At 40.3% G+C, this 12114-nt stretch overlaps 1 long non-coding RNA gene across 1 annotated transcript; it reads left to right on the top strand.

Annotated features, from left to right (window-relative positions):
- The first annotated feature begins 2339 nt into the window (after window positions 1–2339).
- LOC117145304 lies at window positions 2340–9438 on the top strand. The gene is made up of 3 exons (XR_004459716.1): window positions 2340–2390; window positions 7856–8484; window positions 8586–9438. It is a non-coding gene; the product is annotated as an uncharacterized LOC117145304 (long non-coding RNA).
- Window positions 9439–12114: the final 2676 nt, after the last annotated feature.

Below are 12114 nucleotides of genomic sequence, written 5' to 3'. Positions count from 1 at the left end.
AAGCATGAACTTGATGAATGTTAGGGGGAACAACATTTTTTTTTTGGATATTGTACTCAAGGCAAAACATCTTCCATTTTTGACTAAAATATGCATTTTCTCTTTTTTGTCCTTTGCAGCAGTGTTCAAGCTATATGTTTTGAACGGCAATATTCCCAATAACATGTGACCAGCAATCAGGTTTAAAATAAGTATACGGCCATAATAAAATGATTTGATCAGAATGTAAAACATTTTCGTTCGTTTTTATAAGATATTTTTGGCGTAAAAACATAAATGGCGCATCAGTGATTTTTTGATGGCCCACTTTAGAATAATTTCATACTATTTGGAGCTGCTAAAGCGTTCGATTTGAGTCGTGTAACGGAAGTATGGCGATCTTCCCGATCAGGACCCTAATTATGGTTCTTAGTCTGTCTGTCGGAGGAGCTCCACCCGAAACAGAAATAACCCGCCTGAGTTCAGGTGTGTGCATTCTGAGCAGCTCATAAATATTTAATCGCGAATTTAGAAGGCAGCGGAGAGAAAACGATTTAGCCTGTTGCACTTGGATGCCCCGGCTTCTGGATGTGCTGCCTTCCTCTTATACGTGTATGGTCTATACAAGCGTGATTAACAAGAATGGTGGCAATTACGGGAAATTGCTTCCTTGCACCTTCCGCAGAGCCAGAAAAAGGGAAAAATAAAGGAAGGCAGGTTGATTATTTCATACGGAAAATGTGCGTGCACTTTTTACTTAATCGTAAATTTGATGCATGTTTAATGAAGACGTTTCACCGGCGAGCCTCCTCTCTCCAGCTCATTTTGCAATCACTTTAAAAGCCATAATAAGGGTGAAATTTTAATGACTTCATCGGCAGTCCAGGAGCAGTCCGGTTGCTGTTGACACAGCCATTACCCACTGTACCGGCAACACTCCACTCCACTCCCCATTTAGTGCGTGTTTTTGGCCCTAATTCGCCGAGTAATTTTTATTTTTTGTTGCTAAATAATTCGACCGATTATGGAAAACTGCCTTTTAAGTGGCGGTCGGCAAGTGCATTCAACATTCCCAGGTCAGCCATTTTGGAAAGGGAAAAGGTAGAAAGCAGGGGCCCACACAATCAAAGGCCTCTACTGGTTTATCTTTGGGATGCCATTAAAGTAGCGCTCATCTATTGACAGGTAGAAATTTATCGCCTGTACGCCGGACTGACCAAACTCAAATGAGTTGGAAAACCAGTTTTTCCACCGATTTCCCAGCTGCATGGGGTCAATGGCTGATTTGGGTTCTATGTCTCTTCTCCGATTGCTTCGTTTTAAATTTAATTACGAAACAAATCCGTGTGATTTGCATAAAGTCTAAATAGTCTACTGAATCGAAGAAGAGAATGAATAAATCCAAAATGTTACCCGGTGGCCGAAGACAAAGGCTACTGAGTAGGTTAGATAAGCAAGATAATTGCGATGGGCATTTTTCATTTCGTGTGTTTTGAAATTAATAATAAAATCGATTATAAACATTAAGCTTAAAAAAATTTTACTTACAGCTCACATCATTTTTGTTTCTTTAAACATTTTTTATTAAGCTGTTTGAAAATTATATGTAAATGTATGCATTTCAAAATACAATGCAACAACTTGTTGCCTTCGAAACTGGTCGAGCGTAATTGTTATGGGGCTAATTAAAAGCGAATTAAATTTAAGCATCAGTCTCACACTAATGAATATATATTGATAATTACCATAATTATGCAAATGTGCAAACGTTTTATACGGTACGAAGGTAAGTTGCCCCAACCCCAACCTGGCCAAATTGCGGCCAATTTATCTGATTGTAGGCATAAAGGAACCTAAAACGCAACTAGAAAACCCCGTCAACACATGTCCTTCAATTGCAGCAGTCCGATTTATGGGACCGCTCTCCTTTCGCAGAGCCTACCCTTAACCTTTGACACCCTTACGACCCGACTTACTCTCACCCATTTCACCCATTGTGTTCGAATGGAATGTCCTTGACATTTTCGGGATGCGTGGCGAATTGATATGCAAATATTGCCCATTCGCTGGTTCGGCAATCCTTTGTAATCCTTCTCTAAGGTAGTATATGTCCTTCAAAACGTCAATTGCCGAAGGACACTGACCATCATAAAACTTCACTGTGCAAACATCCTTTCACCGCGTGGGCAGGATATTGGGTGTCTGTTTGTTTTGTGTTTTGACTTTATCCTTTGTGGCCCACTGTCTGCCTGTGATTTATGGCCTATGACTTTTGACTTTGACGGGCCAGATGCGAATGGGTCTAGATACGCCAAAAGGTAATGGGAACGGGATGTGGCGAAAGCAGTAGATCAGTTTTCATCTCATCGCCGCTTCAATCGGTACTGTCCAGGACTCTCTCTACTCCGACTGTAAGTTTAAGTTGAGCAAATAGGTTAATATTTAAGAAAAAGTGTTAGAAATCTACTTTTCAGACCAATTTACAATTTTAGTTTCCCTGCTTATAGTGCAGATTTAAGTTTATATACTTAAGACTACAAAAAAGGCGATTTCAGGTGTTTGCAAATTTGTTCAAGTTTTATAAATTGTGAAAAGAAACCCGATCATATCAGTCGATAACATTTAAAACTTTTAAAATATTTAGATAAACTGATTGCTTTTAATTGGTTTCCATTCATAAATACACAGTATCACTTCACGACTTACGTAAAATGGTAACGAACTACAATACAAAATTTTTTCTTTTTTGAATGATCAAAAGGAATTAATATATTTGTAAATATAGTTTACAAGTCATTTTGATATATTTTATATTCTATTCCGTAAATGGAAAGAAAATGCCTGCCTATTTTCTAGGTTGTAACACCATTTTTAAATTACACATCCTCTGGTTTTAAAATTATCTTGGGTATTTCATTTTCACATTCCATCTTTTCTCATTCCACCAAACAATCTCTATTAATATGCGTGTGTGTGGTCCTGGCCTTCCTGACCGTTCTAGTCCACTCTTTTCAAAGCGAAACCACTAAATTGGAAGCCGAATAACGAAAACATAAACCGATCAGCCAACACAATCAACGGGATATTTAATTATAATTTTCCTGAGCGAAATAAATGAATTCTGGTAATGAAAATTCGCTCACTTTAATCGACTCGAGCGGCGGCGTGACGATGATCGATTTCGAAAGCCCACGATCCCAGGACAGCAGAGAGTTGCGGGGAAAAGTGGAAGAGGGGCCAGACACACCTGTTTGGCCCTGCTCCGAGTTACTCCACAAAAGACTGCTGCTGCCATAAGACCTTGTTCCAATGGATTATTAATGATTGGCGATCGATCGTGGGCCGATCGAGGCGAGCGCTGCTACAGAAATAGCCACAGATTTAGCTGGTAGCCGCAGCAGCAACTCCTCCCTTTGGCTCATCCACTTGGCTCCCAAGGCAGCAGGCGTTAGCGTTTAGCGTTAACGTTAACTCAATCGACCTGTCATTTGGGCCTCAGCTGGCTCCTCGCATAATTGCCCCCGTCACTTGAAGCCGTTCTTCGGCACATCATTTATCAGAGCCTTCTATTTATAGGATCTCGATCCGGCTACACTCGGCGAAACCAAGCTGACACGGCCAAGAAAAAGGAGAACTTTCGATTCGGAAAGACGAATTGGACAAATCAATTCGGTGCTATTTAAGAAGGCGAATATTAGAAAAAACTAATATAGGCAGATTTATAGTACTGTAGTACTGTGGGAAAAGTCATTGCTTAGCTAAATTAATAGGTGAATAATCAATATCGAGCCTATAGAGTGGTTTTCATTATTGCTGATCAAAAGTTCAAATACCTGAAGTAGATTAGTTTCCAGCTTAAAATAGTTAGTCCAATACTATGAACACCTATTTGAGTGTGGTAAGAACTGTGCGGTTTCTTCGGTTGTAGATTTGCATTGCTGGCCAGCGAGTCATTTATCAATATTTGGTGGAAATTAATTAGCCATCGTTGGGCTCTGTCTTTAATTCGATTTGTATGCGATATCGGGCTGGGTGTGAAATTCACGTTTGGGCTTCATCAATCACCCAACTCCACTTCCACTTGCCGACCGCGCTCCACTCGAAGTGATCAAACAAACGCAAAGTCGACATGGAGTCTACAAAAGTGCTGTTAAAGGATACAGAAAGTCTCTAACGAGGCAGACAACACGGTACCTCGATATGGGAGTTCTATGACCCACCCAATCATTTCGTCGTGCGTCGACACACTTTTCAATTGTTTATGCATTTCGGTTTTGTTTTTCGGTTTTAATTTCGGGCGAATCCATTAATTTCCGATGCGACCGACTGCCCACGGATCGAAACGGATCCTTGGAGTGGGTCTGAACCGGACTGGAACCGTATTTCCTGGGCTGGACGTGCGTTTAGCACATCTTTGCAGTGGCATCTCATAAGCATTCATTAATTCTGGCCACTCCGCTCGTTGTATTTTGTAATTAATGATGTTCAACAAAACGGCGGCTCCTCGGCTCGCTTTATTTTGGTTTTGGTTTGGTTTCGTTTGGTTTGGAATGTTTCCTTTTTGCTTGCTGACACATTGGCGGGTGGTTTCTGTTTACTCTGCTCAACCTCATCATTGTTTCAGTTGTTCTTCATATTTTATAGGGACACGCAGGTCTTGGTTTATCATTACTTAATGTTGAATGATGTCGAGTGTTTGTTTTGACGGCGACTGTCCCGCCCGACCTGCTAAATTAAACATTTAGCACTGTGATTAATGGTTTTCCAATTAGTTGCGAGTAACTCCTTTCAAGAGGTGACGTGTAATAAAGATTTGGTTGGGATAAAATCTTCACGAGAGTTGTCTTCGTTGAGGCCGAAAAATACCATGCTAAAATGGGTAGGCATTGTTTTATTTGGATGTTTTTTCAGTATGCCATTTGGTAATTGATGGTTTCATGTAATACATACTATTTAGTTTCTAATTTCTACTACCTTCAACCCCTATCTTAATATTTAACTTACCTGAATACGTTCCCCAACTACAAGAGTTGGAATCCCCATAAGAATGCAAATATTTGTGAATCGAAAACACTTAATGCAAACACATTTACTGATTTCCGGTATAAACAAGCTGATTCCCAAAGACACTTAGTTCTGGGTAGAGGGGAGCAAGATAACAACCCCCAACACCAAAGAATTACCCCATTGCTTCGGGGACGCACCCAGAGAAGCCAATTCTAATTCTCAGAAAATGCTTTTCATAAAAAAATGTGGAGGGAAACAAAGGAAAATATTTGACATTAGATTCGTCAAACTCATGCGTCGAGGGCGTTTTGGTGGGCGGTGTGGGTGGTGTAGTCGGCAAGTGGCTGAGTGACTTCAAGGCCCCCGGAATATCTGAACAGGATACAGAACACAGGACCCAGCTCGCGTTCCTGTTCCGGCTTTTTGCCTTTCTGCCCGTCTGCCATTAGAGGCTCGAATGGAAAACGAAAATGTCTGACATTGACAAATGCCATCCGTCATTGCAAACACAAGATTGATATAGATTGGAATGTGACACAAAAATACGCACAACTGCCACCACCATCGCAACGGCACCACCACCATGGCAGCACCGGAGCACCACCATGATGCCATGCCAATGGCCGCCATACGCACCATTGGGAGTGCGTGAGTATCCGCAGAAGCCGTGTGCACAGAAAACAATTTTTCTAAATCATGAATATTTAATTTATTTATTGACCTCGTGTTCAATAATTCTGTTTAGAAATAAAAGCCTTTCAAATTTTTATTTTCGATAGATAATAATTCGGTATTCTAGCGAAAATATTTTATTTTATCTATTAAAATATCTTCAAAAGTATCAAAAGAAAAACATTAATAATCTATTATGCCTATTAGTTTACGGACGAATTTATTGCAAGGGCGTGATTTCGCTTAGCTGTTACTGGTTTTTACATTGACTATGAAATAAAACTAAACATTTTATCCAGTAGCCGATGTCCTCTTAGGTGATTTTCTATTAGGAAAATTATTAAGGACTACAATTTTTTCGCGGTGTACATGTCGCCGTCTGACGATGACACAAGATGACGACCGCTGATGAAAAACGTCGACGTCTGTCCATCATGCCACCCTTGTTTTCCCAGAGAAAAAAAGTAACAGAGAACCATGGTTTCCCGAAAAGAATATCCTTGTGGGGATGAAAAGCGGATTTTTTCACGCTTTGTTCTTTCTTGGGTGGTTTTAGGAGTTCCCAAATACGAACCGGGAAACCAATAACGCCAAAACAAAATAAAAAATGTACCATTATAAAATAGCGTATCAAAGCAGAGCATCTGTACATATTTTAAATTTGTAGTGTATTATAAAAATACACGCATATTGGGTTTTAAGAGGAATGCTTGAGACCAAGAGCTTAAGCATTTGAGAATAAAGTTTTATATGATTTTTGTAAGCTTTGAATTCTAGCAAGGTTTTGAAAAATATATAAAGCCATTTTTATATGTATATCACAAACTTTTTGATCCGCCCCAGTAAAGCAATGTTAACCGCATTTCTCCCATTCGCATTTGTGTGTGTGTGCGTGGCACATAATAATGGTGGATTTTCTTTGTTTGACGTTAATTTTTTATTCTCGTCGCTTTTGTCTTGGCGTCTTTTGTCGCCGGCCTGCAAGTTGCACTTAAGTTTATTAGAAAGAACAAAGGCGACGCGGAAAAACACTTCCAAGGGTGTGGAAATTTTTGATAAATTAATGCTTGCATCCATCTTGCTGCGCAGAAATTTGCATCCCCTAACTCCCCAAAATCTCAGCTGCTCTTCTGCATTTTCCATTTTCTGCTGCTGACAGCGAAAAGTCTAAATCTGTTTTTAGATTGCAGTGAAATAGTTTTCAGAAGAGCTGGCAAGCAAATTAAGTCGATGTCACCCGTGTCGGCACTTAGGCGAAGTTGCCAAACTTTCGTCCAGTCATCGCTCCCCGAATAATAATCAAGTGCTAATTGTTTTATGGTTTTCACAAACTTTCAACTCACACACACCGCAAATCATCGCTCGAGATACGCATCGATTTCAGCGCTTCGCAGGAGCGGGCATTCGTTTCATTTCCTCCTTTGGGCGACTGTAATGAAACTTCCGCTGGCAAGCCCCAGATGATTCCCCTGCCCATCCTGACGGGCACGGGAAAACTAATGCCCTGCCATCAGTTGACGATGGCATTCAGATTAAGCGCTGCCGGCACTGAATGAACTCGATGCGGTGATAAAAGCATTAATCAACCAAAATAGAGGAATAATCGCAAGGGGCCAGAGCAGAAAAACATGCCGATACCCAAAAGGAGCCAGCCAATTCTGAATTCGACTCTGAATCCGACTCCAAGGCCCTTGGCTTTACTCGGACGTGATTATGTAATTTGTGCGGCACTTAAAAAACAATTAAATGGTATTCATGAGCTTGAATTATGTTTGTATAGATCTCTGGAACAAACGCCCTGTTCTAAACAACCTTTCTTGATTTATTGAAAATGTTTTTATTTGTGAAGTAATTTATCTATATTTCATATCATAGACTTATATGAAGCTATTCTGAAAACAGATAATGGTAATACTGAACAAACTGACTCTTAGCAATTTTATTTAATTATCTGGAAGAGGTCAAATGACTTAAATGCTGCATTTGTGTTTTTAATTTATTGTAAATATGTTGTGGTTGTTGGCAGTAAGACACTTAATACTTTGAAAATCAAATTATGTTTGAATATGATTGCCATTAGCCGATCTAAAAATTGAAAAACTTCAACTATATTATAACTATATATATACTAAGATACAACATTGGATGAATATTTATATATTTTTTGGTTCCCCACTCATGTCTATATTCCAATAAGTTCCCATATCGTGTTTTGGTGGGAAGCTGCCTAATGAGAAACCAAAACCCCTCGCAGATAGAGACAATGTACACAGAGCGGAACAAGATCTTCGCCTTCAGGAGGTGAACTGAGATCGGGGAACATGAACTCACACTTTGGGAATGCCGACCGGGCCCGACATTGGTTATTAATCAGTTTCCGATACTGCCGTCGACCAGGAGACAAGAGTTTTGAATAAAACTCACAGATGTCTGGGAAGAAAGAGGCAGAGGTGCACTGAGATTGCTTTGAGCACCGAGGACGTGTCGCAGTCACACTTTTGTTGTTAATTGAACGTGGCAAGCGAACGACACTGCTCCCCCAAAATTTCCCACTTTCCCGATGTTCTCCTCCACCATGGCCGATCTCAAGTATCTTCTGGGTATGTCGATGCCTTAGCACTAATGCCGGATTCATGCTAAGTGGTGTGCCACCTCGATCTCGTTGGTAAGTGTGCTGGCGATGGTCTGGGATCCGAGATCTATTCATAGAAGCGCTGTCATTGGACCTTGCCGCGAGATGCCAGCTCTTCCGGCAATTGATTGATCACGGAGTCTGCCTGGGCGATGCACTTTGACGCCTTTGATTCAAATCTAAAAGGATATATGGTCAGTCAATAATCACTCGTACTATTTTACTGAATGCGACTATATCAATTGTGAAACTTCGCAATTTATCAATATCTTCCGATTTGATCATAAATTTGCAGATACATATTTAAATAAGGAACTCGTTAAAATACTTGCATAGTTGCAGAGACTACAAATGAGCCGCGAATGTGAAACTTTGTACATGCTGGGTTTACTAACTGTTCTCTAGTAATCTAGTAATAATCATTTAGTTTAAATTGATGTTGTTTATTTTTCGATGCTTCTAAAAAACATGCTACTTATGTATGCCTATCGATCGTTAAAGCCAATATGAGCTTTGGTGGTCGGAAGGCCTAATAAAAAATGCACAATAAAGTCAGGGAGTTGGGAAGAATAAAAGCCCAAAGAACGCAGTAAACAAAAAACCCAAATTGTGTGCCTTTTTTGACTGGCAAGCTGGCAACGCTCCCCCTTCTCTTTCTCCCCTATTACCCGTCTCACTTGCTCCTGCAGAGCTGCTGGACGGACTGGCTGCTTCTTCCGAATTTTCGGCTGTTCGTCGTGTCCATCGAGTGATTTTGATGGATTGCTGCCATTAATCTATGACGTACGCAACTACCAAAGGAAATGCCATCATCATCAAAAGCAGCCCAGAAGACCGAGCCAGCAGCCGGGATCTGAAGCCAAGGGAGTCGGTATATGCTCCATAGAGGCAACAGGGAGGGCAGAGTACGAAGGGACTGGACTGGGAACCGGGAATTGGGAACTGCGAACCGGGGCCACGCCACTCGGAAAACAATGAGCAGGCCAATGCCAAGGGCTCCGAAAGAAATCCAATCCATGCGGCATAAATTGAGGGCCTGCTCCTGGCCGAAAATGTAACGTTTGGGAATTGCTGCGTATTTCGCCTTTATTTTCTCAATTTCGAGCTTTTGCCTTTACCTGCCAAGGGAAATAGGAACACGACTAGCACGGTAATTTTTACTATTAGATGTGAAATATCTTGTGATCAAAACTGTTAGCTCTTTTTAATTCACATTATAGCTTTATTTAGTTAGTTAAATTTCTTTAAATCTTGACAAACTCATCTAATTTTTAATGAAACGAATTGTAAACAAACAATACTGTTATTTTTTATGTTATAATAATGTTATTTTTTATAATGTTATTTTTGTTTAATTTTTAAACTATCTTACGCTTGTACTAGAAAATTTTTCTCTGAAACTATTTGGTAATATTAAAGATTTCCTTTTTCACCCCCATCCAATCCGAGCAAGTCTCTCAACTGAGACGCGCCATGTCACACCATTTTTTACCCACAGCAACTTTGCATCCTCCCCCAGATGACGGGGGATGTTTGTATTTCGCGCAGATATTTTTTCACATTTCTACATAAATGCATTTCATGTTTACATTTTTCCAGTGACAAGTGTCTGAATCACTGGGCGCTGCAGTCGGGATGACATATGGAGGCAGGGAGACCCAGCGACACGCAGCCGACAATCGATTAATCAGCGAAAAATAATAAGAAACACGTTCGTCGCTCCCCGCCGAAAATCCTGACCCGCGGCTCCCCAGAGATCCCGGAGATGGAGATGCAACTGCAGTCGGGAATTGGAATCGGAATCCCTGAATGCGGAACTGATGTCGCTCGAGCACTCAAAAAATGGGAAACTCCAACATTTCGGGCAGACGAATAAATAAAAAGCAGCAGCATCCAAGGCAGCGCTATGACAAAAATTTTTAGATGAATAAAACTTTGGGTCGAGTTGGCTCTACCGATGTATTTTCACTGGGCGGGGGATAGGAAAATCGTTGACAAAGTCGCGGGCGATGAAAATAAAGACAACAAAGCCAAATGAACGAAATGTCAAAGCCAAATGACTGACCAAACTCATTACAACGAAACTTCAAATTACCCAAATTAATCTAATTTCTGTGTGAGCTGGTTTTGTTTGGTCGTTGTTGCTTTCAATGTCAATGAGTTGAGTGGTTTGTCAGTGGGCAAAGTTTTGATTCTTCCCATCGTTCGACCGTCATTTGTTTGGGCTCTCTTTTTTTTCTCCTTTTTTTTTTGTTTTGTCAATTCCCCTGATTTCTCTGTTAACACATTTTCCACATAATGGGGAATTGTGTTTGTCATTTGTTTGGCATTCGCCCGGGGCATTTGAATATTGAAAACAGATTTCACTTCCATTTATTCTTTGCCAATTTCGGTGTGCACACAGTTAATTATATCTTAAACGGTTGCTACGGGTTCCACATCAAAGCTTCCTTCAGAACGAGCTGTCACTCAAACAAGCCAATGGCAAAAGCCAGACAGCGATTCACCAGCTCTTTGATGTCGGAAACGGCATTTAAATATTTGAAGGATATGACAGCGTGACACGACCTTGTATATAAAGAAAACTTTGCATGATATATAGCATTAAGAAAAGTGTGAGTTCCCTAGAAACTTCACGGAGAAGAAATGTTAAGTTGAATTATAAATGGAGAGTATTAAAATTAGTTCCCAAATTGTAGCATTTACAGTTTTGATTTAAAATATTACAAGTTAAAAAACAGATTGAAATCAAAAACATGAGAATAATATTTCCAGCAAAAGCAATATGTAAATTTTCTGTGTTAGAATTATAAAATTAAATAATTCATAAAAATTGTAGTCCCCAAAACGGAATTAAACTTGAATTTGATTTACAATATACGTACTGTGAAAATTTTGCATTAATGTATAACTTCTGTACACGAATCTCTATGTTCAGGTGTAGAATTTTGCATGAAACTCATCCAGCACACATCTCTAGGTGCATTCTGCTGCCCACCCGACTGCATCTAGATCCATAGCCATGTAGCCTCGTCGCCCCGTCGACGCCGTTGGCGTCATTATTAATTTGTGCCTGAGATGCGGGAGCGGGTGTCGGATGCAGAAGTTTTCAAAATGAATTTTTATGCCTCTGCCATTGCATGGCAGCTTCTGCAACTCTCATCTCTCATTTCGATATTTTTATTTTTCGGCATCACGTGGCTGCCACTCCCGCAGTCTGCCTATGTGCCCCCGAGTCCCCCACCCGACGACCGCTGTTATATTTGACATATTGCCGACATTGATAGTATGAGACGTTGCAATGAAATTTGTTGTGCTCGTCAACGGGAGTTGCGGCCATTATTCAACCGCCGAGCGAGATACGCATTCAAATGGCAGGAGATCTCCTTGGCCTAGGCACCCTATACCTCTTGGTGGATTCAATTTAGGCAGATGTTCCGATGTGAATACGAGTGGGAGGAGAGTCAGCCAACCCGATTGTGTTGATGTTGGGACAATCATTTTCAAAGAGGTTTAGGTTGAATATCGTACCCATTTATAGTTTAATTAATTTAATTTATTAAATTATAATTATATATTAATTATATTAAATTAAATAAAATAATTCATTCTGTAATATAAAATATGAGCTGAAATATAACACTAGGATCATCCACCTCAGTCGTTGCTTTGCATCAATAACAAATGATTTCCTTGCGGCCATTACCTTCAAGTCGGCCATTTTGCAAGTGCGTCGAATGACTGCAATTAGTTGTTCCCAAACGAATTACACTTTTCGATGCACGGGGAATGAGTGCGTAATTTCCTTGTTGAGGCAGCCACGC

This window comes from Drosophila mauritiana, chromosome 3R (genome assembly GCF_004382145.1).
Source record: "Drosophila mauritiana strain mau12 chromosome 3R, ASM438214v1, whole genome shotgun sequence".
Lineage (NCBI taxonomy): Eukaryota > Metazoa > Arthropoda > Insecta > Diptera > Drosophilidae > Drosophila > Drosophila mauritiana.
The sequence above is the reverse complement of the archived record's forward strand: the minus strand, read 5'-3'. Positions and strand labels throughout refer to the sequence as shown.